The sequence below is a fragment of the Nyctereutes procyonoides genome, unplaced genomic scaffold (assembly GCF_905146905.1).
Source record: "Nyctereutes procyonoides isolate TBG_1078 unplaced genomic scaffold, NYPRO_anot_genome, whole genome shotgun sequence".
NCBI lineage: Eukaryota > Metazoa > Chordata > Mammalia > Carnivora > Canidae > Nyctereutes > Nyctereutes procyonoides.
Window position 1 is genome coordinate 64235968 of NW_026575052.1, and position 22531 is coordinate 64258498.

Here is a 22531-nt window from a genome sequence, read left to right on the forward strand (position 1 = left end):
GGTCCCCCGGGCGCTCCCTGCCACCCGCCCGGGGCTCGGCTCGGAATAGGTCCGCACGCTGCTCCGGATCCCGGAGCCTTCCCCGTGGAGCACCGCCGCGACGCTCCCGCTCTACGGGTTAGGGAGCGCTTTTAACCATCGCAGGCATCTTCCACTCAAGAGTAGGCGTGCCAGGGCCCATGATTTCTAGAAGCCTCCCGCACATACACAGACGCTCTTTAAAAATTCCACTTCTTGTGTCTCGGGCCCACACCCTGTCAACTCAAAGTCCAAGGCCAAGCAGTGCCTCCCCCTCCCCCTCCCCCTCCCCCTCCTCCTCCCCATGCCAACGGCCTGGCAGCCCCACAACCCTTCACAGAGGAAACCCCTGAGCTGCCCCTGTTTTCCGTGGACATCGCCGCAGCCAGGCCAGAGCACAGCCACCGCCTTAGGGGTCCTGGGGCAGTGCTGTCCGTGTCGCTGCGGGATCGGACACTTGGCATTCGCCACGTGCAAGTGTGAACCCACACGGCCGAGCGAACGGAGACGGTCCCCGGTGAAACTCTCGGTGGCCCCCGTGGACCTGGAGGGAAGGACGTGGGTGGCCAAGTACCGGGCAGGTGAAGTGCAGGCTCGTCTGCGGCCGCGTTCCGTACACAGCAGCCCTTCGTTTGCTTCCCTGGCACGGCTGGTGTTCAACAGTCCTGCCAGACACCCGGAGCTTTAGAAAGAGAGTTCTCAGAAACTGCTCAGCGAGCAAAATGGAACTTTAAAAAGCCACCTGAGGGGCGCCTGGGTGGCTCAGCCGCTGAGCGTCTGCCTTCAGCTCAGGGCGTGATCCCGGGGTCCTGAGATCGAGTCCTGCGTTGGGCATCCCGCAGGGAGTCTGCTTCTCGCTCTGCCTGTGTCTCTGCCTCTCTCTCTGTGTCTCCCGTGAATAAACAAAATCTTTTAAAAGTAATAATAAAATAAAAAGCCACTGAAAGTTTTGGCGTGGGTCCCTTTTTTGCAGAAGCGATTGGGAGCATTGCGTGCCTCTTTTATCCCCCCACAAGGGAGACCATGCCCTTAAAATGTATTGAGGCGGAGAATATCAAGACAAAAATTGCAGAGCGATTTCAAAGCCCATCAGCCTTTTATGATTGACAGTATTGAGCTTGCTAAAGTTCAGGAAGAAGTGCAAAATCGGGCCAAAAACATGAAGGAAATACAATACTATCTTTCACAATTGCACTATTTCTGAGGCAGACAGTCACTTGTGGCCTCTGCCTCCAAACTTGAGAATAAAGGCAAACACAGATCAGAGCGCTTCCCGCGGCTCTTGCCTGGGAACATGAACAGTCGGATAACTGTAACCTAGTTGGGTAACCAGCAGGCTCATGGCCAGGAGCCCGTTTATCTGATCAGTCACTAACCTACTGGAAGGGCTCTTGAAAAGATTTTAAAAATACAAAGCAAAGGAAATTCAGCAGACGTATCTGTTTGAATTTGCAAGAAGCTTCGACTCCACACCTCTCAAAAAAAGGATCAGAAAACAAATAATCCTAGAGAAATTAGAACGAGGGCATCAAAAATCAGTTTAACGCTGGAAAACAATGACACACAGGGAACATCTGTTCCCCAGAATGGAAAGAAGTTGGCCCGGACGTCTGTTCAGTACAGGATTGAGGTATTATATAATACAGCGTTTGTCATTGTTAATCAGCTGAAGGAGGGCAAAGTTTGCAGATGACCCTGGAGAATCCTAAATCCTATTGTCGTGTATGGAAACTCGCTGTTTCTACCAAGGTTTGCCACTTTGCCTGATTTAATTCTAGAGTTTGGGGGAATTGCAGCCAGGTGGCATCTTCTAGAATCTCAGATCCAAGATTGATGTGGGGAGAGTACTATAAAGTAGCTACCAGTATGTTAGAGAGACCCCGGAGAGAGGCGCCTGGGTGGTACACGGTCTGACTCTTGGTTCTGCTCAGGTCATGGTCTCAGGGTTGTGAGATCGAGCCCCACATCGGCTCCCTGCTCAGCTCAGAGTCTGCTTGAGATTCTCTCTCCTTCTCCCTCTGCCCTTCCTGCTTGTGCTTGCACACTCTCTCTCACTCTCTTTAAAATAAATTTAAAAAAAGAAAAAAAAAGAGGCCCTAGACAGTTTTCCATCCTGCTAACTCATCTCCTATTATAGGTGTAAGACCATAATTGTATAATTGGTCTCATTTTTATCAAAACTATGATAACTTCTTGGTTTTTAAGAATTGTGGTAAAATACACATAATAAAAAATATACCGTCTTTGCCATTTTCTAAGTGTATAGTTCCATAGTGTTAAGTATAATCATGTTGTTGTGCAGCCAATCTCCAAAACCTGCAAAATTGAAACTGTATCCATTAGATGACTCCCCATTTCTGGGGCGTCTGGGTGGCTCAGTTGGTGGAGCGTCTGACTCTAGATTTCAGCTCAGGTCATGATCTCAGGGTCATGGGATGGAGCTCCAGTTGGGCTCCACACTCATCGGGGAGTCTGCTTGAGATTTTCTTCCTCTCACCCTGACCCTTCGCTCCTGTTCTTGCTTGCGTGCTTGTGCACCTGACCTCTCTGTCTCAAATAAATTTAGAAAACAAAAAACAAAAAATTCCCCATTTCCCCTTCGGATAGCCAGTATTCAGCTTTGTGTCCCTATGGATTTGACTACTCTAGGTACTTCATACAAATGGAATCATGCTGTATTTGTCTTTTGGGGAGTGACTTCACTTAGCATAATGTCCTCAGGGTTCACCCATGTTGTAGCATGGGTCAGAATTTCCTTCTTTTTCAGGCTAAATAATATCCCATTGTATGGATATAAACATTTTGTTTATCCATTTATCCTTCCATAGACACTTGGGTTGGTTCCACTTCTTGCTCTTGTGAATAATGCTGCTATGATGTGGATGAGAAACATCATTTGGAATCTGTGCCTTCAATTCTTTTGGATACATACTCCACTGTAGAATTACTGAATCATATGGTAATTCCATTTTTAATTTTTTTTGAGGAACTGTCATAGTGTTTTGCACAGAGGCTGTGCCATTTTACACTCCTATCAACAGTGCACAAGGGGTGCGATTTTTCTACGTTCTCATCAACATGCCAACACTTGCTATCTTCTGGTTCTTGTTTTTTTAAAGATTTTACTTATTTATTTGACAGAGAGAGAGAATGAGAGCAAGAGTGGGGGAACAGCAGAGGAAGAGGGAGAAGCAGGTGCCCTGATCAGCAGGGAGCTTGATACCAGGACATTGGGATCATGACCTGAGCTGAAGGCAGACGCTTCACTGACTGAGCCACCCAGGTGTTTGACGCAAGCCATCCTATGGGTGTGAGGTGCCATAACTTTTTGATATAACCAGAGATTTATATATAATCCTTGTTTCTGCTTACAAAGTATGTTTTTTAAGAACAGTAATAAAATATTTTAGAACCACATCTAATGGCTCTAATGGACCCAAGGGCGCCTGGGTGGCTCAGTCAGTTAAGCATCTGATTCTTGGTTTGGGCTCAGGTTATGATCTCAGGGTCATGGGATTGAGCCCCGAGGTGGGTTCCATGCTCGGCAGAGTCTGCATGGATTTCTCTCTCCCTCTCCCTCTGACCCTCTCCCTGTGCACTCTTTCGCTCTCTGTCTCTCCCTTTCAAATAAATAAGTCTTAAAAAAAAAGAAAATGGACCCAACTCTTAACCTCTCCCCGTAGTCATGTCCTTTGCAGTATGGCTTTGCATCTCTTTCCAGGAAAAGCCCTTGAGTGTAGATTGGCTTGTTGACCTGCTTTGGCCATTTGAATGTGATGGAAGCGATGCGTGTCAGATCCAACTCTAACCTCAAAAGACTTTGTGTGATTCCTCTCTCTCTCCATCTTTCCCCCAGAATCCTGCCACTGCAACAAATACAAGCCTAGAGAGCCTCCTAGAAGGATGAGAGACTCCACCAGTTAGGGGGTCTTCCAGACAAGGCCATCCTAGGGACCAGTCAACCTTCAGCTCACCTGCCCTCTGACTGTAGATACACTCATGATCCCAGCAAAGATCAGCTGAGATGAGCAGAATAACCCAGCAGACCTGTAGATTTGTGTGAAATAAGTGACATTGACTCAAGACGCTGAATTTTGTGGTATTTTATTATGTGACCATTGGTAACTGATACAGAAATTGGAATGTAACATGGGATGGTGCCACACTAAACATGCGCTATTATTGGCTTTGCAATTAGCAGGCGGATATTGGAAAAGTGGTAATGAAACCATAAAAGCCTAAAAAATATATATATATGGTGTCCCATGTTGTGTAGCGTCACAACATTTGGGTAGGGGTGCCTGGGTGGCTCAGTGGGTTAAGTGTCTGCCTTCGGCTCAGGTCCTGATCCCGGGATCCTGGGATCAAGTCCCTCGTCCGGCTCCCTGCTCAGCACAAGGACCTGCTTCTCCCTCTGCCTGCTGCTCTGCCTACTTGTGTTCTCTCTCTCGCTCTCTCTCTCATAAATAAATAAATAAATAAATAAATAAATAAATAAATAAATAAATAAAATTTGGGTAAAATTCTTGTTGTTAGCAACTCATAAGAGAAAATATATCTAATATAACTTAGATTCAAGAAAGGTCATTTCAAGGCTGACTATTTAAACTGTCAGTTGATTACTCCCAACCGCACGTGATGGGGATCTGCAAGAAAGAGATGAGCTAAGGAAAGAAGTCGCCTGTTTGCAAGCAGAATTGGAAGGGATACACAACGACCAGAACTTGCGATCTTAAAGACGGACTCCTTCCTCCTCATCAGTGTGGTTACTGTCTGTACGTCAGGGTCTGTTTGAGGGACTCTTGCCAGATCAGTAGCTTACCCGTTCTACTCTATGCGCCCCAAGCCCTGCCCATTGGACTCTGTTCCTCAGAGCTGGTCGGCTTCAGACTCCTGTTCATGGTTTGTTTTTTGTTTTGTTTTGTTTTGTTTTGTTTTTTTTCAAATGACTCCATTTCTAACTGTGTAGGAACCTAGGAATATGCTGTACCTTTGGAAATTGCATTTGAGAAGCACTTCTGAGGGGCACTCTGAATGTGAAAATTGCACACTCCAGCTGCTTGGTGTCCTGCTGAAAAGTTTTCATACGCAATCAAACCAGTAGTGTGGGACCACAGAGAACACTGCAGACTGTGGAATATTGTGGAACCTTAGGTGGGGGAGTCCTTCCCGCCCCTGGAGGATGGGGTGGGACTTGAGGGCAACGAGTGTGCTGGAGGATGCCAAGATGATACCATAGCCTGAGCTACAGGGTGCCTTCACTCTCTTGAAACCATACCGCTCCCAAATTCCTTGAATATATCCCAGCTTTTGTCCACCAGGGCATTGCTGGATAGCGTATGGCCAAAGTTCATTTTCCTTTTATGAATAAAGATGACACATTTTTGTGTTCATGTTTTAGCAATCATATGTCAAAATAAACAATACCTTTCTCAGGGAACTTTTCCATATGGTAATAATTGAGAGCGTGAGTCTGCCTTTGATGCTGGCCCAGAGCTGTCAGTCTCTACCCTGCTGCCTCTGGACGTGGTACACGTGGTGATCAATCACACTTTATTATTGTCCCGAGTCTGCATCTCCCCTGGACAATGGGCTCCGTGAGAATGAGGTCCATTGTCAGTCATCTTTAGGGTCTTATAGGGGGCCTGGGAGACCCTTATAATGAAATTTTGTTGAGTTGAATTTAACTTTAGCTTCTTTCCACCACTGTGGTCTTCTGCAGGAATCATGGGCACAATTTTCTGAGTGCTGTATGCAAGGACTAGGGAGCAGAATGTTCTAGGGCTGGAGCATGGGCTCTGTGGCTCAGCACACACCGTGGTTATACGTCCACCTGATGACAGTGTGTGTCTAGAATTGTGAGCGATCTGAGATGTTACCTGGCTTGCAAGCTAACACATATGCTTGTTACAGCTTTACTGCTACTAGAAGACATGAGCTTCCTGGTTCACAGACAAACGATTTTGTCTCATGGCACAGTAAGAAACAGGAGAGGAGTGTATTTGTGTCAGTCCCCCTTGACCCCAAGTCCCACAGGGGTGATGCAAGTGAACGACTATACTCTCAGGAGTATACTTCTCAGGAGAAGAAGCTCGACCTTAGGGAACCGGTTGTTTTTCTATTTTTTTAATTAAGAAATTGTAATTGCAGTAAACTATACGTAACATAAAATTTACCCCTGAACTGTGACTATACCCTTATTTGAGAAAAAGTGTCTTTGCAGATGTAATTAACTGAGGGATCTCAAGATGAGATCATCCTGGATCACCCAGGTGGACCTTAAGTCCAGTGACAAGTCCTCCTGAGGGTAAAGCAGAGGGAGATTACACAGAAGAGGAGGAGACAGGCACACAGGAGGGAAGGCCATGGGAAGCCGAAGGCAGACACTGGGGTTATAGGGTCCCCTGCCTGCAGATGCCATGGCATGGAAACACCAGAAGCTGAAAGAGGCTATGGAGTATACCCCTTGAGCCTTCAGGAGTGTGGCTCTGATGACACCTTGATTTCAGATTTCTGCCCTCTAGAACCATGAGAGAATAAACCTGTGTTTTAAGCCACCAAGTAAGTCTGTAGTCATTTGTATGGCACCCCTAGGACACAAATACAGCATCACACTTAGCAAGTATCAGTTTCCTGGAGGCGATGGGGTTTAAGATGATTTGGGGGGCGGGGAGGGACCAAGGGAGTGGGGAGGGGAAGCAGACTCCCCAGTGAGTGTGAGGGCCAAGGGGCTCCACCCCAAGATCCTGAAACCATGACCTGAGCGGGAATCAAGAGTCAGACACTTAACCCGCTGTGCCACCCAGGTGCCCCCGGGGAAGAATTTTGAATAAAAGGAAGAATGCTTGAATCTTGGGCAGACAGCAGGAGCCTCTGGTGACATGTTGAAAGGGAAAGAAGGAAACCACATGCCTTTTGCATAATTGGCAGGGGAAGGATCTGGGAAGTGATATAATTAGGATAATTTGATAAGAGTCTTGAAATCAAATGTGAATAAATTGAATCCACTGCAGAAGCATCCACCGGTTATGTTGTCCAAGATACAGGTGGGAGAAATGGATTTAACCATAGTGTCTGGAACCTCTTGTAGGGAAGAGCATCTAGAGGCAAGACTGCCAGTTACTCTGACTTATTTCTTTTTTTTAATAAATTTATTTTTTATTGGTGTTCAATTTGCCAACATATAGAATAACACCCAGTGCTCATCCCATCAAGTGTCCCCCTCAATGCCCGTCACCCAGTCACCCCCACCCCCCCACCTACCTCCCCCTCCACCACCCCTGGTTCGTTTCCCAGAGTTAGGAGTCTGACTTATTTCAGATGAGAAACAACCCCAGTCTGTCCCAGAGACTCTACAGTAGATTAAAAAAAAAACCAAAAAACAAAAAACACACACACAAAAAAAACCCCAAACACCACACTAAACATACACCAAGTTTTAAAACAACAACAAAAATCCCCCAACACCTCAGCCCCGAGCCCGGGGAGGAAGGAATGGAAGATTATTCAGAGGTTCCGTGCCTGAGGGAGGGTGACAATGGATAATCAGATGATCTAGGGGAAATGTGTTAGATGCTTAAATGTAGTTATGAGCTTTCTGGTAAATACAATGAGGCGTGATTGCATTTTAAATTAATTCCTAGGGATTCCTGGGTGGCGCAGCGGTTTGGCGCCTGCCTTTGGCCCAGGGCACGATCCTGGAGATCTGGGATCGAATCCCACGTCGGGCTCCTGGTGCATGGAGCCTGCTTCTCCCTCTGCCTATGTCTCTGCCCCTCTCTCTCTCTGTGTGTGACTATCATAAATAAATAAAAATAAAAAAAAATTAATTCCTAGCTTGCCAACCTTTGCCTTTTTTTTTATAATGTTTACTTTTACTGTGCATGTCAAACTGATTTTTTTTTTTTTTTTACTACAAACATCCAACAAACTTCAGGTGGATAATGTTCCAGGTAAGTGGTGTTTCATCTGGTTAGCAAGTGTTTCCGGGGTCTTTCCACTGTAGGTGACGGGGAAGGTGAAGCAAGCGTGGATTTGCTGCATGCCCGGGAGAGAAGCAGGGGCTCTCTCACACACGACGGTGATGTGAACGGCTTCCCATTAATCTCCACAACAGCTCTGTGCTGTAGATATTATTCTCGTTCTCCATTTGGGAATGTGAGCCTCAAAGAGGTTATGTAACTTATCCAAAATAGTGTCTTAGCAAAGTCTTCTAGCACTTACAGCGCTGTGGCAGTCGCGTGTTTCCTGGGGAGAGCAGACACCTGCCTAAGCAACGTGCCACCCTCTGAGACCTGTCACCAGCACCCACTGGCCCCTGTCCGGGCAGTAACTGACAGCTGCTCTCTCTCACTGCTCTCACTGCCTCTCTCGAAGCTAGAGGTGATCCTGTGTCTCCTGTGCTCAGTGAAACAGAAAGATGTCCTTTGGGGGCCCTTGGGGGATCTTTTATTTTAAGATTTTATTAATTTATTCATGAGAGAGAGGCAGAGACACAGGCAGAGGGAGAAGCAGGCTCCCTGTGGAGAGCCCAGTGCAGAACTCAATCCTGGGACCCTGGGATCATGACCCGAGCCCAAGGCAGACACTCAACCACTGAGCCACCCAGGCGGCCCAACCCCTGGGAGATCCTAACGTGTCATGTATTCCTTGAACTGATTCAACTGCAGTCCAGCCACTTGACAGAGGGGACAGACGTGAAAAGCCTGGTTCTCCGTGGGGTCACCGAGCCTCTGAGCTCCAGCTCCTGCAGGCTTCCTGCTAGGGGAGCAAAATAATCTCTTAGTGTTTAGGTTCCCTTGTACCCTTGTACTTGGAGATTCTGGAACTGGCAGCTGAGAGCATTCCACTCCCAATGGGCAGGGCAGGCTGGCCCCCCAGAGGCCTGGATGCTCACCCCTCGCTTCGAGGGAGAGGGTCCTGCCCACAGGTCTCGGCCAGGGGGACGAGGGCAGCCTGACTACGGACAGACGGAGGGACCTCAGGACACCCTGCATGAGTGTGGCCTTCCAAAGGGAGTCTGAAAATCAAATGGGAATTTGAACTGGAGGTTGAGGAAGACGGTTTTTCATTTAGCAGGGGGTGGAAAATTGAAAAGATAAGACAAGACAAGACCAAACCCCTGGAGGCTAAGAGGAAAGCTGAGTCACGTCAAGGCAGGGGGTGCGCTCCGGTGAACCCCCCCATGAATTCCCGGTGCCCAGAGGAGGGTAGGATGACCAGAGGCAGGGGGTCATGGCAGGCCCATTGCTTCTGGTTTGCTCCACGTTCTACAGAATAAGCTTGAGGCCTCAGGCCTGCCGCAGCTGAATGCTACTGTTTAATCATCCCCTGTTCTCAATTTCATTTTTAGTTTCTGGGGAGAAGTGTTGAGGGGGGAGGAGGCTAAGCGAGCCTCTGCTGAGAGTGTTGTCTACGCAGGTTAGCTCTGCTGTTTGCTCCCGAAGCATTGGAGAGCTTAGGAAGACAGATGGGGGGGGGGGTTCTAGGAAAACCCCTGAGATGTGCTTGATGCTGAGATCCCTACATCCCAGGCCAGGGGCTTTGGGAACTCAGAGCAGCCTTGGCCTTCCTCTCTAGCAACAGGACCACTCCCTTGCCTCGGCCCAACCTTAAGACTGCAGGTAACCTTGATTACCTCCCTAGGGCCCCCATCTCCATCTGCAACCCTATGGAACATTAAGGCTTCAGTGTATGAATCTGGTGGTGGGGGATGGAGAGGATGCACCTCGGTCCAGAGCACCTAGAAAGTGGTCCCCATGCCTGATTCGGCCTTAATTCCCCCACGGAACACAGGCTGACATAGCACAGTGGCGTAATTGCTAGTTCAGGGGAGTCATGAAGGAGATGACGGGGAGGGCTGGGATTTTAACGCAGGCCTTCTAAGCACCAAATCGACTTCTGGGCTTCCTAGCTGGACACCCGGGGGGCGTTGAAGGAAAAATAAGACTTGGCTAGCCCTCTAGGAGCTTCATCTTGTTGTGGTAGCAAGCCACGCAACCGAAATAAATGATACTGTGAGGCTGCACACCGTGGTAGGTGGGCTGGTTGGGAGGTACAGGAGGGGTTCCAGAAGGGGAAGTGCATGAGTTGTCTGAGAGGCTGGTTTCCTTCGGCACTTTAGGGAGTAGAGGGCAGGGAAAAGAAGGGATCTCCAGCCAGAAAATCTTGGTGTCTGAGACCTGAGATTGGGGTCTGGAAGTCAGCTGGATGGTCTGGGATGCAGTCGGGAGACCAGTTGGGCTTGAAGAGAAGTGTGGGAGAGACTGGACAGCTGGATGAAATCTGGAGAGCTCTGGAACATTCTCAATGAGAAGATGACATCTCAAAGTCTAAAGTAAACTCTCCACTTAGAGCATTAGTTCTGACATTTTAACCAATCATTTGAAAGTTACTAGAAAGGGGTGCCTGACTGACGCCATTGGTAGAGCATGCGACTCTTGATCTTGGGGTTGTGAGTTTGAGTCCCACGTGAGGTGTAGAGATTACTTAAAAATGAAATCTTTAGGGATCCCTGGGTGGCGCAGTGGTTTAGCGCCTGCCTTTGGCCCAGGGCGCGATCCTGGAGACCCGGGATCGAATCCCGGTGCATGGAGCCTGCTTCTCCCTCTGCCTATGTCTCTGCCTCTCTCTCTCTCTCTTCTCTCTCTCTCTCTCTCTCTGTGTGACTATCATAAATAAATAAAAAAAATTAAAAAAATGAAATCTTTAAAAAAAAAGTTACTAGAAAGTGTAATCGTTTCCTCAGTAAAAGGAATTATCTCATGGCTATGATAATTAATGGTGACCAGTTTAGGAAATAACATTTTTTTTTTTGCTATGGATTATTGATGTGGTTGTGCAGAAGCTACCATTTTACAGTCATCTAATATTCATGATGAAATTTTAAGTGAATTCTTTATACGACTAAGTATGGCATTTCATACATTTTTTCAACCAGTATATCAGATTGTATAATACCCACAGTCATGCTTCATGCTTTAACTTCTACTTTGTTTTTCAAAAATTATTTATTGTCTGGTACAAGCGAACTCACGGAAATCTTTTGGAAAGAAGCCCAACTTGAGAATTTTCTTATATTTATTTTTCAGTTTTGGGGAGAAAATGCTAAAAATACCGTATTTTTCAAAACAGAATAACACACCAGGTTGCACGATCAACCACGTGCAATTCCGTAGCAATTGAAAACCAGGCCAACTCTTGGGAAAATATTCAGATAGTGTGATAAAATGAACTGCTCTCTAAATGTTAAGAAATTCAAAGCTTGAAGGCCACTACACTCCCATCCTCCACTATCTACAATGTGTCATCATATCTGTCCCCAGACAGCCCTCCTAGGGTTGGTCTATGCAGACAGTGAAGGTTTGAAAATTATTGTGGAGACATTTAGAGTCTTCCATACAAATTTCAGTAAGCCGGAAGCTTTGGGGGAAGTATGGTCATTTGAGAAAGCTCCTTCCTATATGGGTGTGTGTGTGTGTGTGTGACTCTTTTCAGTAGTATGACATTAAGAGAAGTCAGCGTTTTTTTTTTTTTTTAATTTTTTTAATTTTTTAAAATTTTTTTTAATTTTTTTTAATTTATGATAGTCACAGAGAGAGAGAGAGAGAGAGAGGCAGAGACACAGGCAGAGGGAGAAGCAGGCTCCATGCACCGGGAGCCCGATGTGGGACTCGATCCCGGGTCTCCAGGATCGCGCCCTGGGCCAAAGGCAGGCGCCAAACCGCTGCGCCACCCAGGGATCCCCAGAAGTCAGTGTTTTAATTCTACATTGCTTTAAGATCATCCCTTTAAATGATGTCACACAAATTTCTATATTTAGTTGATTGGTTGGTACATTTGTTCTTCTATATATTTTCTCAACGGTTAAATGGGCACCATCACCTCAACTTTGTTAGAGTATATTTGGGGCTTAGGAGAATAACTATTGAGACCGTGAGAGTCAAGCTACATCCCCCTCAAGGTTAAGTTTAACAGTCAATTTTGGATCGAATGTTCCATATCCCACTATTTCACATTACGCTCTCTCTGGCTTTCACTCTTCTGCAAATCAGCCCATAGTTGCTCTGCCAGTCTCTGCCCTTAGCTTCCTCCTTGGGTTACGTAAAAAAGAAATGATGACAGGTGTCATTCTATGTTTCGTAGATTTTTCAGGAATCAGATGTCCCTGAAGTGCAAACATAGTATAACAGAAAGTGAAGGTCAAGTTGACTATGGTGACGCTCAGCCTTTTGTTTGGCTCTCCTGTGGGTTCTTCAAGTGTGGCCTAGAAGTTCTTTGATTGCTCTGGCTTTGAGCAGAGGAAGAACAGGCTGGTGCTTTCAAGTCCTGCTACTGCTGTCGGCATAGACTAGCCCGATGGCAGGGATGAAGAAGGGCATGTGAGGGTTTCAGGAAAGCTTGAGTTTCTAGCTCCCTTTCAAACTTCTGGTTAAGCCATCTTTCATTCTTGGAAGGAAAGAGTAAAGATCCTAAGCAGATGAGGGGAGATGAAAGTACTGGCTCCCATTGACCCCCCCCCCCCCCCCCACCTGCTGCCTCTTGCCTCTTGCCTGAGCACTCACACTTCCTCACCAGGGCCTGCCTCTGACCTGACACCTTGAATCTGGACTGTGAAGTCAGGTCCATTTAATTCCTGGCTCTGAACTGCTGGCGTCTTGCATCTGGTTTCGCTCCAGGATTTCAGAACCTGACACTGCTTCCTTGCTTCTGCTCTTCTAGCCTAGATTTGTCCCCCGCTGCTGTCCTATGTTCTCTGCCTTGGTTTCTGACAGGTTGGGGATGGGGAACATTGCTGGGCCTCAGTTTGTTGTGCAACCAGCTATAGGACACACCCAAGCAAATGCAGTTAGGCTCTTAGATGCCAGTCTCCTTGGGTCCTTTGGGGGAGTCACCCCAAGAGTGGCTGGACTTGGTCACAGCCTGGATGTATAAGGTCTCAAATGAGCCCTTGGTGGGGACTGATTTTATTTTATTTATTTTTACATTTTAAAGATTTTAAATAATATCTACGTGCAATGGGGGGCTGGAACTTACAACCCTGAGATCAAGAGACGCATGCTCCACTGACTGGGCCAGCCAGGTGCCCCACTTTGGTGGGGACTTAAAGGTCCAGCACAATATGCAGAAGCCTGGGCCGAGAGCAAGGGTCAAGGGCGTGATATAATGTCCACAGCCTGCCTGGTGGCATCTGCTGTGAAGGTCACCTTCCTGCTTCCGGGTTGGCATCAAGCATTGTAAACGATTGGCTCTCTTTCTTGTGCCCCCTGGGCTTACACTCATGTACAGGGACCCGCTTGAGCCTGCCTTGGCCTCTTCCCTTGGCATCCTACATTTCCATCTTTGTGTTCCATCAGAGACAGTATACCACTGCCCCCCAAATCTCAAGAGTCTCAGAAGCTGTTTATTTCAGCTCAGATTTACAAAATAGTGGCCTCCACCTGCTTGGGGTCCCCACGGTCCGTCTCTACCCCCACATGACATGATAAGCAAGACAAGGTCTAACCCGGCCTGCCCTCCAAGGCCTCGTATGACTCACTGTAGCTGGGGATGTCAGGGCCTGCCTTTGGCTGCCCTACCCCTCACGCCCTAAGGGATGTTCAAACAGGGAGCTGGACAATGTTTCAAGCCTCCCAGAAGCTGGATCCCTTGGATCGCTCCTCCCTGCTCCCACAGCTCCCTGAGGGGATTCTGTTCCCCAGGGCTGTGTGGACAGGAAGGGTTTACACCTGGGATTCTCTTGGTCAACCCCTCCCCTGGGATGTCAGCCTGCCCCCAGAAGAGGCTCTGCTTCCTCATGGACAGAACCACTCCTGCCTTGATTTCTCCCTCCTGACTCAGAGCAGTGTCCTACTCACTGGTCTTGTTTCTTTCAGTCTTTACAGTCATTTTATTTCAAGGATCTTCTAGACCTTTATCACTCTGTGTGTGTGTGTGTGTGTGTGTGTGTGTGTGTGTGTGTGTTTGTGTGTGTGTGTATGTTTTCCTTAGCTAACAGACCCCTCTGCCGGTTTCCCTAACTTCAGATACTGCAGAGAAGGGATTGGGGTGCGAGTCTTCACTCTCAAACGGCCTTAGTACGTGAAGAAAATGGGGCCATTCCGCAGGGAGACAATGTTGCCAAGCCAGAGATGCAAGGTCCTACTAGACCTTATCCCAAGTCAGTGGATGCTGCTTACCTTCCCTTGATGCAAATTAAATGATTCTTCTAAGAATTAAAAACATCTAGTGGGGTCTCTACCTTTTCTCCCTATAAGCAGGGCATGTAAATGGCAGGTTCAGCCTCCAGAACATTTGGCCATGATGCCTTTGGTTGTGCCGATGACCAGGCCAGGGCTGTCCATCTCCTCTCCAGAACCCACGAGCTTTATATTCCTACCTCTTCTTTTCAATGCCTCTCCCTTTTACGAGCTAGAGAGTCATCTTCATGTCTGCCTGTGAGAATAAATCCTTTGTGCAGTGGGTAGAGATGAGGGAAGGAGATTTACTTTCATCACAATTTTCTGAATGACCTGTTGGGCTGATAGCTTTAATCACAGCTCAGCTTCTTGTTCAGCACAGCACATTCTGCACGCCTCTCTGGTGGCGCCTCTCAGCCTTGCAATGCACCGGGGGTGTCTTCTGGGGGCTCACGTGAATAGCCATGAGACAGCCGATCTCAGTTCTCCCTCATACACCAGGCCCCTGAATCAAAAGAAACGTCCTGCAGCACCGAGCTTTAGAAGCCGAGAAACCCTATTTATGCACATATGAACAAAAGGACAAGATAAAAATTGCAAATGAAAACATCAGTCCCATTCTAATGTTATAACCCTTCGTCCCACAGTAGGATCTCTTCAAAAGCTGGACAGTTTTCCTCGGGAGAGATTTGGCGAGAAGGGGAAGCAAATGCACCAATGATTCTTCTTTTTTTTTTTTTAATTTATTTATTTATGATAGTCACAGGGAGAGAGAGAGAGAGGCAGAGACACAGGCAGAGGGAGAAGCAGGCTCCATGCACCGGGAGCCCGATATGGGATTCGATCCCGGGTCTCCAGGATCGCGCCCTGAGCCAAAGGCAGGCGCCAAACCGCTGCACCACCCAGGGATCCCTGCACCAATGATTCTTAAGCCAGGACTTGGCTGGCCCTGGGCCCCCATGCAGTGGCATTTTTTGTTCTTATGGAAGGTCAAGATTTCATGTGAGTAAGCCAGTCATCACTGTGGCACCCCCTGCGTGGGCTCAGCCCTCTTACAGGACTCTTCTCACAGCCCAGATCCTTCAGAGCATCTCTTTGGTCCTCTATCCCCAAGGCTTGTCCAACCCCAGCCCCAGAACTGGCTTGTCTTTTATTACCACGATGATTTTTACATAGGAGCACAATACCGATGGATACCAGACCCCAATCCATTTCTCTGTATGACTTGGGTGGATCAATCTGTGCCATGGAATGCCTTGAAACGTCTCTCTGAGCCCTGAACAGCTATGTCACATGTACAACAGGGAAAGCCCCAACCCACGGGAAAACTGCTCACCTCTTATGGTTCTAACAAGGTGAGATGATCACCAACAGAACTTAAAAACAACCCTTTAGGCTTTGACAACTATGATTGAGCAAGCTTTGTGGACAGAACCCATTGCGACCATTCTGTTCCCACAGGATTTTGTTTAGTGCTCATTGCATAATTGGTATTTGAGAAACGACGCTAAACATTGAGGGATATTGTGTAAACTAAAGCATGATACACAATTATTAGAGAATCTCTCCCCCATTGCTCCAGCCTTCAGGGATGTAGACATATGCGAGAAGAATCATTAGAAAAACTGGAAAGATATAGATGGGCTCTATCTAACTCTCACTCAACAGGAAAGTATTGCTTAATGGAATTCACCCGCCTTCTCCAATGAAGAAGGGAACATGGAATAGTTAATGCAAATTCACTTTAAAAATAGCAATGGGTAATGTATGCATAGGTATTTTTCAGCCATCACTCCCTCAAATAACTTTGCTGCTGGATGCTTCAGCGAGGTGGCCCAGGGAACCCACATAGTGCAGAGAGCATGGGAAGAAATTCACCAGTTATATCAGGTTCCCTATGTGCTATCTTTGAAGGTCCTCAAAAAATTTTCTATCTTTAGAGTAGGACAGCAATTTGTAAAGGGCTGGCTGGCACCACAGCCTTTTTTTTTTTTTTATAAAGATTTTATTTATTTGTTCATGAGAGACACAGAGAGAGGCAAAGGCACAGGCAGAGGGAGAAGCAGGCTCCTTGATGGGAGCCCGATGTGGGACTCGATCCCAGGACCCCAGGATCACGCCCTGAGCCGAAGGCAGATGCTCAACCACTGAGCCACCCAGGTGCCCCTCACCTTTTATAGCTGCAGGTTGCCTACGCATGGACATTGAAACCTCCCTCAGTCCAGCCTTTCATTAAATCTGCAAATGAGGAGACTGGACCAGGTGACCACTGAGGGAATTTTGCAACTTGTTCTGTGATGACATCAAACCATCTAATGACCTCTGGAAGCAGCGACCCTCTCTGCATGTTTTTCTGCTCTTCCTCTGACTTACAGCGTTGAGTTCAGTTGTGGGGTTAATTTTTAAAATCCCTTAAATGGCTCAGTTTTAGCATGATGTGGAGTCCATGAGGGCTAATTTTCTTCTGGATGTGAGCCCCCCCTGCAGGGATACAGCCTTCTCTGTTTTGATGCCCCCACTTCTTCCTTCCACCCATTTCTTTCCCTGTTTACTTATATATTTACTTATTTTATTTATTTTAAAGCATAACAACACAACAACTAGCAAAGACCAGACCCTTGTGGCCAGTGCCCAGGACAATAGTCCTCATATATTACTATTGTTTTTGTTTTTAAGAAATCACCTTAGAAAAGGTAATTACATCAGTTCTTGGCCTTTTGGCTAAGATCAAGTATAGAAAAAGCAATTACACTAGACCCATAAAGTATATAAATTAGCTAAGATTGAAAGAGCCTCTCTTGGCTTCCTACTGCATGGATCCCCAGTACACTTGAGAATAATCTAAAAACCAGGGATGTAGATACACGCTTGGGATACTGAAGAGACTGAGATTATGGGGAAAAAAAATAAGCCTCAGTGAAAACACTCTACTTGCTTCCTTAGCTGTTACAAATGTACGGCAAAAAGAAAGAATACCAAATTAGGCCAACTTTTAAGAGAATCTTTTTTGGGGGATCTTTCATTTTTCCATTTGTATTAGTTGGCATTATGACCCGGGTCAACCAAATAAAGAAAAAATATATTGGGAGCAAGAAGTCAAAGACTGTGAGTCACACAGAACTCTCTTTAGCAGAAGTAGATCCAATTAAAAGAACGGTGAACAGGAAATGTTCAACATCATAGCATGAGGTTGCGTTTAGAGAAACTCTATTTAAGTATAAGAAGAGCATAGTCAACGTCATGGTCTTGTACCCAAAGCCAGATAGCCTTTAGATCTGGAACTGTCTTTCTGCTAGTCCTACTTCACCCATTCTTAGCCTTCGGTTAATGACCCTGCTCTGTTTAGGCTTCTTTCTGCCCCCAGGAAAATTCAGAATAACGAGTTAGGATGGGAGGGACACTTACTCTGTCCCCTGCTGCTCTGCTGCAACCCGTCTGTGCAACTAGAGTCACCGTCTCTGTGTTTGGCAGAGAGAATCATGCCTCCCTTGGACCCTGCTCATCTCTCCTGCAAGATTTTCCTTTGCTGACTTGAAGTAAAGAGTTTGGCTGTTTTAAACCATATCAGACTCCAGATTTTGACAGAGATGGCTGGTGGTACCTGGAAGGATGCTGGGCCCAGGCACCAAGTAGCCAGTCTTGCCCAAGATGCTCCTACCCTAACAAGATTTAAGGGTTAGAGTAGAGCCGCTGGATGGAGAGGAGCCATATAGACCTGGATCACAATTGTCCAGCAGAAGCCCCAAGGAAAGACACTCTCAAGTGCACTTTAAGGGCCAGTTAAGACCAGTGGGCATCTTCGTACAATTTTGAGAGAGGGGAAGTGGTCCAACTATGCCTCAGATTGAATTTCGTAATAATCCATGTGCCTCAGATTCAGATCTCAAAAATAAGGAAATGGATGTTCCTTTTTTAGTCCCTAAATATATAATCCTTCTTCCTCACAACTGACAAAAGCACTTTTTTTTTATTTTTTAAATTTATTTTTTTAAAAAATGTTTTTATTTTTATTTTATGATAGTCATGAGAGAGAGAGGCAGAGACACAGGCAGAGGGAGAAGCAGGCTCCATGCACCGGGAGCCCGATATGGGACTCGATCCCGGGTCTCCAGGATCGCGCCCTGGGCCAAAGGCAGGCGCCAAACTGCTGCGCCACCCAGGGATCCCTATTTTTTAAATTTAAAAAACTTTTTTATTGGAGTTCAGTTTGCCAACATATAGCAGCATAACACCCAGTGCTCATCCCACCAAGTGCCCCCCTCAGTGCCCATCACCCAGTCACCCCAACCCCCCGCCTACTTCCCCCTTCACTACTCCTTGTTCATTTCCTAGAGTTAGGGGTCTCATGTTTTGTCACCCTCACTGATATTTTCACTCATCTTCTCTCCTTTCCCTTTATTCCCTTTCACTAATTTTTATATTCCCCAAATGAATGAGACCACATAATGTTTGTCCTTTTCCAATTGACTTATTTCACTCAGCATAATACCCTCCAGTTCCATCCACATCAAAGCAAATGGTGGGGATTTGTCATTTCTAATGGCTGTGGAATATTCCATTGTATACATAGACCACATCTTCTTTATCCATTCATCTTTCGATAGACACCGAGGCTCCTTCCACAGTTTGGCTATTGTGGACATTGCTGCTAGAAACATTGGGGTGCAGGTGTCCCGGCTTTTCACTGCATCTGTATCTTTGGGGTAAATAAATCCCCAGCAGTGCAATTGCTGGGTCGTAGGGCAGGTCTATTTTTAACTCTTTGAGGAAACTCCACACAGTTTTCCAGAGTGGCTGCATCAGTTCACATTCCCACCAACAGTGCAAGAGGGTCCCCCTTTCTCTGCATTCTCTCCAACATTTGTGGTTTCCTGCCTTGTTAATTTTCCCCATTCTCACTGGTGGGAGGTGGTGTCTCATTGTGGTTTTGATTTGTATTTCCCTGAGGGCAAGTGATGCAGAGCATTTTCTCATGTGCATGTTGGCCATGTCTATGTCTTCCTCCATGAGATTTCTCTTCATGTCCTTTGCCCATTTCATGATTGGATTGTTTGTTTCTTTGCTGTTGAGTTTAATAAGTTCTTTATAGATCTTGGAAACTAGCCCTTTATCTGATATGTCATTTGCAAATATCTTCTCCCATTCTGTAGGTTGTCTTTTAGTTTTGTGGACTGTTTCTTTTGCTGTGCAGAAGTTTTTTATCTTGATGAAGTCCCAATAATTTATTTGCCAAAAGCACTCTTAACACAATCTCCTTAAATATTTATTTATTTATTTTATGGGGTAGAGGACAGAGGAAGAGGGGAAGAAAAGGAGAGAGAGAGAGAATCCTCAAGCGGGCTCAGTTCTGAGTATAGAACCCAGTGCAGGGCTTGATCCCATGACCCTGAGAACACAATCTGAACTGAAATCAAGGGTCGGCTGCCCAACTGACTGAGCCACCCAGGAGCCCCTTAACACAATTTCTTTAAATTACCTGAATCTTTTACACGACCTGTGAAGCCGGGTGCTCTAAAGAAATGGAACACCTTCTGCTACATGCTTGGAAGAGAATGGAGGAGAAAATAGAGAACACCAGGCTTAAGTTACTTAAACTTGTTACATAATTGAACACAACTTAAACCTGGTTTTCTCTCCCGCTAGCCTTTGCTGGGGGCAGGGGGATGTTTCCTCTGTCCATCCACTAAAAACCGTCAAGCTGGGTGTCATTTCTGGTCACTCTCTAGAGGAACAACAGTCTTACAGACCAGTGGATGCCAAAGTGTGCCTCAATTTATTAATCAGAATGCTCAGGCCTGTAAATAAGCAGAACCTCTGCTTGTTTTGGCATTCAGTCTTTTCTTCCCCATGGGGCTGGCCATACCGCAGAGCACATGGCCAGGGAGCCAGAGGAGGCTGTGGTCAGCGCCCCTCCTGTGACCTTGGCCTCTCTGCCCAGAGGTTTCGGCTCCCTCCCCAGGGTCTGGCCCTGTGCCCGGAGTTCACAGCATTGTTTTATCTGAAGGCATCTTCCCAAATGCTCCCACTCTCTCTCTGACCCTTTTGGAAATGGGCTAAGTGTTGTGGGACCAGTTTCTAGACATTTCCTTTGAAAGTTCAGCACATGACGCTCTGCACCCCCAGCATCAACTTGGGGTGAAGTCCCTCCTCTTACTGAATCACTCAACGGATCCTTCGCAAGAGGAATTCATTCTTGAGAGTGAAGGCGGGCCGCCTGGGTGGCTCAGTGGTTGAGCAGCTGCCTTTGGCTCAGGTCGTGATCCCGGGGTCTTGGGACCGAGTCCCACATCGGGCTCCCTGCATGGAGCCTGCTTCTCCCTCTGCCTGTGTCTCTGCCTCTCTCTCTGCCTCTCATGAATAAATAAATAAAATATTTAAAAAAAGAGTGAAGGTTGAACTTTGTGGAGTAATTGCGCCTGGCCTTCCTGAAGTCTCCTCCCTCTGCCACGTGTGGCTGCGACACCATTTAGCCAAAGGGGGTCCCTACTCTGTGCTGTGTGGTCACTTCCACATAGAGGCAGTTGATGTTCACCTTCAGGTAATTCCACGGCCTCCTTTTCTCTGTCAGAGTTTGTCTTTCAAAGATGCTGGCTCTGATCACGACTTTAAGATCCTGACGGTTTTCAGAAAGAGACACCTGACTGGTGACTATACCTATTAATCTACAAACTATTCCTACAGTCTTCTGGGGCTCCTGGGCCTCAGTCCTGCCTAGAACCTGTGCGACTCTTTCCCTTCATTTTTCTGGGTGAATTAGCCTGTCTCAGCCATTCCCCAGGTGGGAGAGTTAATAGTGAAAGGGAATATAAGGGAAGGGAGAAGAAATGTGTGGGAAATATCAGAAAGGGAGACAGAACATGGAAGACTCCTAACTCTGGGAAACGAACTAGGGGTGGTGGAAGGGGAGGAGGGCGGGGGGTGGGGGTGACTGGGTGATGGGCACTGAGGGGGGCACTTGATGGGATGAGCTCTGGGTGTTATTCTGTATGTTGGCAAATTGAACACCAATAAAAAATAAATTTATTATTAAAAAAAGTCTTAAATCCTGTCTATTCGCACTGTTTATTTCTCCAGTATGTGTATTTGTTTCCTCAGCAAAATTGCAAGTTTATTATTAGGAGAAGCAAGGGGGACAGCCCCGCATTCCACAGGGAAGGAGCCTGCTCCTTTTGGGTCACAGCAGTGTCACAGATAAAAGGGTTTGGAGCACCTTCCATGGAAGCAAACATTGAGGCTCTAGGGCTCGGAGTCCTTGGATTGCTCAAGAGTTCCACAACCTGAAGCAAAAATGTGAACTTCCTGTTCATACCCATTTTAAACAATTTAAGAACGTTTATCCTCGGGCTGCTTACTCTTAGGAGTGAGTCAGATAGAGCCGCCACTCTTGTCATCCCAGTGAGCAGCAGACTAGGGTATGAATATAGATGACAGAGTGTAATGGCTTTATCAGTAGATCCACACACTGCAACAATTGGGAGTGACTTTCTTAAAGGAAACAGATAACAGATAATCACACTGGTGAGTAATCTCATCGACAATGTGTTGACTTCACCCACCGAGGGTTTCTGGAATCCAGAATTCCTAGGGCAGGTCAATGTTACAGGCCTCAGAGGACAGAGGGAGAAAAAATATTGAGTCATACGAAGGCAATTTTCTCATTATTCCAAAGGTTATTCTCCGATGGCAAAAAAAAAAAAATATTGTTACTATGGTATTCCAGAAAACCAAGAGATTTTGACTCATAATAGATGCCATCATCTGACAGCTAATGTCCCCAAGGATAAAGTTAAAGAAATCTTTTTGTGAAAGGATTCCTACCATTTACTTAATTAACACATCCATCACCTCACATGTTTGTCTCTTTGTGTGTGGATGAGAACATTTAGGCTCTACTCTGTTAGCAAATTTCAATTATGTAACACAGTGATATCAATTATAGTCGCCCTGCGTTACATAAGATCCTCAGACCTTATTCATCTTGTAGCTGACGGCTTGTACCCTTTTACCACCATTTCCCTATATCCCTCCAGGCCTCTAACCCCGGGGTTCCAACCACTTTTTTACTGTCTGTTTTTATTAGACTTTATTTTTTTTTAAATTTGAATTTTATTTTAGTTAAATTCAATTAGCATAGAGTGTAGATGAGTTTCAGAGGTGGAGTTCAGTGATTCATCAGTTGCATGGAACACCCAGTTGCTCATTCTATCACGTGCCCTCCTTAATGCCCATCACCCAGTTACCCTATTCACCCACCTTCTCCCCTCCAGCAATCCTGTTTGTTTTCTAGAATTAGAGTGTTTTATGGTTTGTCTCCCTCTCTGATTTCGAGTTTGACT